The 6,493-nt window shown below is 34.9% G+C and overlaps 2 long non-coding RNA genes across 2 annotated transcripts; both read left to right on the top strand.

Annotated features, from left to right (window-relative positions):
- The first annotated feature begins 2,660 nt into the window (after positions 1 to 2,660).
- LOC113069274 (uncharacterized) lies at positions 2,661 to 3,630 on the top strand. Its single transcript, XR_003279698.1, has 3 exons — positions 2,661 to 2,721; positions 3,380 to 3,484; positions 3,571 to 3,630. It is a non-coding gene; the product is annotated as an uncharacterized LOC113069274 (long non-coding RNA).
- A 45-nt stretch (positions 3,631 to 3,675) lies between these two features.
- Positions 3,676 to 4,659, top strand: LOC113069281 (uncharacterized). The gene is made up of 3 exons (XR_003279699.1): positions 3,676 to 3,865; positions 3,968 to 4,179; positions 4,268 to 4,659. It is a non-coding gene; the product is annotated as an uncharacterized LOC113069281 (long non-coding RNA).
- Positions 4,660 to 6,493: the final 1,834 nt, after the last annotated feature.

Raw genomic sequence — 6,493 nt, 5'->3', positions numbered from 1 at the left:
TTAGAAAACTGTTTAAAATATGCACTGTGCTCGCAAATGGCAATGTATGATACAGTCCTGGACGGCTGCCTGACTCCTACTTAAAGAATTGTCATTTGGGGGGAAATAAATTTTACTAACAAGACAAAGTCAGTGTTTGCCTGTTTACAATCAAAGTAGCGTGGCTGACAACACCATGTCTCATCATCCCCCTACCTGCAGACAGTATAAATAATGTGCAAACATCATAAATCTGTATGAAAGGAGGAGCACTATTAGCTCCGGTAAGGATTTCACCTCTCCAGGAGCAAGTGAATATATTTAGATATTTTCTACAAGTAATTTGTCAGTGGGAGCTTAGGAAAATCCCATTGTCATTTTTTTTTCTTTTCTTTTCTTTTTTTTTTTAAAGATATGGATGCTGTATAATGAATACTGAATTGGAAAAAAAAGCACAGTAAGCAACCATATCCTTTCACGTCTAATGTGAAATACGGAGAAATAAGAATACCAACATTATAATAATATAATATAATATAATATAATATAATATAATATAATATAATATAATATAATATAATATAATATAATATAATATAAACACAAAATTTGTTGTAGAATCAATTATCACAAGACAATATAATTAATATAATTCCAAAATGTATGTGTGTGTGTAGGGGTGAGCAATATGATCAAAATCTAATTTCATGGTACCGTCGGTATGATAAATTTTGTTTCACGATAACGATATATACCTTAAAAGAACAATGTGTAAAGAAAGTAAAAATTTTCACTCTTTGTTATATTGCAGCCATTTGCTAAAATCATTTAAGTTCATTTTTTTTCCTCATCAATGTACACACAGCACATTTTTGCAGATTTATTTAAAAAGAAAAACTGAAATATCACATGGTCCTAAGTATTCAGACCCTATATAGCTATTAGTATATAGCTATTTTTATTTATTTATTTTATTTTTTAATTAAGAAAAACAATCAAATTACAAGCACAACAGAACTAATGTGAAATAAACTTTTAATTTATTAAACTAGGTTTATTTAACATATAGTAAGAGATATTACAGAACTTGAATAAAGTGTATAAATAAAACACTTCTTTGTCTTCACTGAATAAGTCAAACATAATTAATATTTATAATGACAGGCAGCAGCAAGTGAATATGCAACCCGTTCTCATCAGTCTGCGTATAAATAACACGACTTTACACTTTCTATTTGCGTGTAATGCATACGCCAAATGCCATTTTTGCGTGCATATGATACGCCAATCCTTCCCATTAATTTCGGTGGAGAGCAGATGCGTCCAAATAACACGCATCATCTTCAGCGGCAGTGACGTCACCAAGCGAGGCTCGTTCAGTTCACCTGATGCGCGTACACCTTCAAACAGGTAAGCAAGGGTAAATATATTTTTTTATTCTTCTTTTTGTAATGATATCACGTGGTTAAGCGTATTGTTTTAATTATTTCAGTATTTCTGCATCACGTTAGACAGGGCCGTGTTTTTAAAGGGCAGTTTATGCTCCAATTATGGGTCAGTGGGCTGCTCAGCTAGCCTACCATTGTCATTAGCCTAAGCTAACCTGTACTGTTTATAGACCTGTTGCAGTTTTAAATAAATTTATGATGTGACATATGGGTCTTCAGCTTTTAGACATGACTGATACAAGCACAACAAAGCACCCAACCCAATATCGCGTGATAATCGTGATCGTGTAAAAAGTCCACACATTTAGCATATTTTTACAATACTAGCCTAACTTTTGCTTGACCACGTCATGTGTAGCCAATTCACACACAGTAACTACAGCATATTTACCATGCTTCTCCTACTGTAACCGTAGTTTTACTCTGGACTTTGTAACGCACATAACCACGACATTTACTATGGGTTTACCGTAGTAACCATAGTTTTACTCTGGTATTTGTATTTACTAACACACAATAACCACGACATTTACTATGAGTTTACCATAGTAACCATAGTTTTACTCTGGTATTTGTAGTTACTAACACACAATAACCACGACATTTACTATGGGTTTACCATAGTAACCATAGTTTTACTCTGGTATCTGTATTTACTAACACACAATAACCACAACATTTACTATGGGTTTACCATAGTAACCATAGTTTTACTCTGGTATTTGTATTTACTAACACACAATAACCACAACACTTACCAGGATTTTACCACAGTAACTGTGTTTTTACTCTACACTATTTGTAAAGCACAGTAACCACTAAGTTTGCCATGCCTTTAATATCTTTTTGTGATGTAATTGTAATTCATTCTTTTTTCTGTTTTGCAGTTACGTCGGATTACATACTCCACAACAACCTGTAATCCAGCAGATCTTTAAAGAAGCCATCTCTTGTAAAATCTCTCTCTCTCTCTCTCTCGCTCTGCTAGAATTAACAGGGAACTTCAACTCCACGCTCCCAATGCTGATATTGAAGAAGCTGTCAAGGGGGCTGAACAAGTCCTTCAAAGGATCGACCCTTCACAGGTAATGTTGAAGACTCTTAGTTATAACTGATTTGCTTTAATGAACGCATCCTTATATTATGTGTTAATCAAATATTTTGGTCACAGATCATTTTAACACACTGTCTCAACATGTTTATATTTCAGGAAGGCCTGTCATGAGATTTGAATTTGACCATCTTGTGCATTTATGAAGAAGACCAAAAGCTGCAAAGGCAAACACTTCCAATGGTACGTCAGATACATTTTTCTCAGCATTTGATGTTTCTTAAATTTTGGTTCACTTAGCCCATCAGGAAGAACACTCAACAAAGAGCATGTTGTAGTAGTAATAATTCATCCAATAATCATATTATATTGCACAAGCGTACTTGTACAAAATTCTACAACTTTTACTCCTACTGCTGTTATTGGCCATTACCACAGCTCCCATCAGATTGTGCCCATTGTAAGAGTGTTTATATCATGAAGTTTAAATGAAGTCCATTGTATTCTTTATTAATCTTTACAAATTGGTGCCGCCTCTTCCTGTTTCAACAGTACATGATATCTGTCCACACCTCATAGTCTGCCTTTCTTTCTATGGTGATGTTACTGAACACATCTGTCTTAGAAGCAAGAGAATGGAAATCCTAGTTTAACTTTTCAAGTGCTACACATCAGATCTTCAATGAATTTGGGCAATCAGATCACTTAAAGTTGTTCACACAAAGACCAATAACTATAATGAGAAGTATTTTAGCATCCACACCAACAGACAATACTGTTCTCTTAAATCTCTTAAATGTTCCCCTCATTCTGTTAAATTTATACACAAAATTCTGCCTTTTTCACTTCATCTTCATGCTGTACTCCCTCACTCACACATTCTTTTATGCTCTGTTGTAAGGCAGAAACTGAGAGTTTGCATGATGGCATTTTCTCAGACGCTGAATCTGATGTGTACAGATGAACTCAGGAGCCTACTAGAGTTGCCAAGGAACTTGTGCTTGAAGTATATAATGATATCTGCTTTATTTATATTTTTAAACAACAATAATGATTAAACATGGGGTCAATAAATATTTTCTTGTTTTACAGCTGAAGACCAGAAACGCAAAGAAAATCAGTCAAACCAGTCCTAAAGAAATGAGGAATGAACATGGACTTCTTGTGCCCCAAAAGAAAAGACAGAAAGGTGAAAAGTTTCACATTTCAATTTGTATGTCTGAATTCAATGCAGTTATGTGTGGTACAACATTGATGTTGATCTCTCAAAAGACTTTTCAAGTCCGCAGTTATAGTTTTTCACATATACATCTTTTTTATAGCTCCTAAAATGAGCAAATAAGCTGTGCATCATCTCTGGTGTTTGGGAAGGAAATGACTGAATATGGTGAGTACTGACACCTGCAACTGTATTCACCAACACTATTACTCTAGAATGGTTATTGCTGTTATTGCTGACTTATTGTTTTGTCTGTTTGTTTGAATTAAGATGAAGCCAATTGATGAAGATATCAATTGAATGGCCACCGAGTGCATCACTGCTACCTGAACCCATCAGTTATCTTCTGTGAAGACTGCATTCACAAACCGCTCTACTGCGACAGCTCAGATGTTACGGCCTGCAAAGTAAACATCACAGCTAAACAACGAGAGCTAGTTGTGGTGGGATTCTTTTGGCCAATGTCCCCAACAAGAATCAATGTTAAGTCCAGTGCAACAATTATAAATAAAAATACTATATATTGTTTATTGATTTACCATAACCTAAATACATGTTTTGGCCCTCCAGGACATCTAGACCAGGTGGAGTGTGAGGAGGACCGTCAGAGACTCCAGCCAGCCGAGCCATGGATTGCTCTCACTGTTACCATCAGGCAGACGTTATCACAGAACCTACACCAGCAGACAGTGAGACAAGTTCCTTTCACAGGCAATCAGACTGAACTGAACTCATACCAGTAAAACCATACACACCCCACCAACCTCATATGCCCTGCACTCTTATCAGTTATGCTGACTGGACTCAATATTATTATGCACCCTGACATTCTGTTTGCACTAATTCATACCGTGCTTTACTGCAGAGATGTATGTGTACTGTGATTATTATTGTTTTCAATTCATGCTCTTTGTATAGCATAATTTTTAACATATATTGTTATCTACCTGAATTGAGTCCCTTATATATGTGTGTTGCATATATATATATTCAGAATTTGTATTTCATTTCATTCATGAATTAATTCATTTGTCATCCATACTGTCACGCTGCAGTCTGCACCCAAGACTTTCATCACCTGTATACTTGTGTTCATTGTATTGTGACAATAAAGATATTTGATTTAAATTAGTTACATGTCTTTTGTTCATCAGTTGTGCTGTAGGGTGCTGCATAACAACTGCAAAAAAAAATGTATGACATGGAAGATTATGATATGTCCAGGACATGGACAAGCAAGAAGAGGAAGAAAAGCAGGAGAGCTCTAAAAACTTGATGTGATTCTTTGGGGCTCAAGACATTTCAGCATGCATGCATTTGCATGGTTTCATCTGATTAGAAAAACATGGTTTTAACATAACCCATTTTTAATATTGTTAAAAATTGTATATCATTTGTCTTAATACACTACTTTAGTTGTCTTTATGTTGTATCCTCCAGTAAAGTACTGCACATGGTGTTGGATAATAAAGTAGGGTGAATATTCTATATTAAGAATGGTGTTTGGTAAATACACCATTTAATTTTGTAAACAATAGTTAAATGTGTTTTAATTAAGAAATGAACATTTGGTTACATTAATGACATTCAGTTAGATGAAGGGCAGGCTGAAAGCTGCATTAGAAGATACTGCATGGACTATAATGCTGCAGGAATTTCATGTACAACTGAAGGTGATGGACAAGGGAAAGATCAACATGAATCCAGTACTGTATAATAAGCAAGATGAGCATGCACATTACTGATGTTTAGTACCCGAGGAGGACAAATATGAGGAGTATTTTACACAGAGACACAAATTAGCTCTTAATATTATGATTCTTTGCATTGCATGAATTGTATGGCTTTGCACTATAAACTACACACTCTCTGTACCTTGTCTTACTGAATGACACATTGACACTGTGAAAGTACAATGAAGTGTCACAGTATGTATTGGTTATTTAAATTGGTGTCTTTGTTTACTTTCAATACTGTATCCTTGCACCTGATATAATTCAATATTTGGAGCCTATTCCAAATAGGCACTGATGTATATTTTTATGGTTCTATTCTTATTCTAAGATAAACATGACTTACAACTTACATATTGGCAATTTGTTGAAAAGAAAAACTTAAAAATTATGACTCAGCACAGTCTGTTGTCCATGATGAGAAAAGGTATGTGTATGTTTTACTGCCCTTCCATCTTCAAGGGCCCAGTAGAGTCCCCTAGAAGAGCAAAAAAATGTAAATTTCAAATGGCTGTAAATCAAAGTCTGATTATAGTGTCAAAGAAAAAATTGGCAGGACAACTACTTATGCTATGCTAATTAAATAATGTTGGACAGACTTTTCAATCATATATGGAAAGGTGGTATAAAGGTGTTTAAAAAAGTGCACTTAGTAAAATATCGAATTTCAGCCTGCCTCTTAAATATGTCATTAATGTTTGCACAATGAACATGTTTAGATTACCCTTTGTTAAACAAGATTGCATTTTCCCATTTTTTTAATTATTAAACATTTTAAACTACATTACCCATAAGCCTCTGCCATTCTATCGTTTGAACGCGAGTAATATTAGCGCTGGTATTTGGAGTTTATTGGAGTTGTGCTTAGGGTTAGGGTTACGATTTCGGTAAAGAGGTAATTTCTCACGACATAGCAACACTGCATTGTTAACTGAAGGTGTTACTGACGTAATAATTACAGTCAAACGGACTTTGCAACATTAAGCGGTTTATAATTTGGGTTAAAAGATAGTCCAATCACAGCGAGTTCTGCGAGAGCCAAGGGAACGTCAAAGCCAATGGC

This window comes from Carassius auratus, chromosome 5 (assembly GCF_003368295.1).
Source record: "Carassius auratus strain Wakin chromosome 5, ASM336829v1, whole genome shotgun sequence".
Classification (NCBI taxonomy): Eukaryota; Metazoa; Chordata; class Actinopteri; order Cypriniformes; family Cyprinidae; genus Carassius; species Carassius auratus.
The sequence above is the reverse complement of the archived record's forward strand: the minus strand, read 5'-3'. Positions and strand labels throughout refer to the sequence as shown.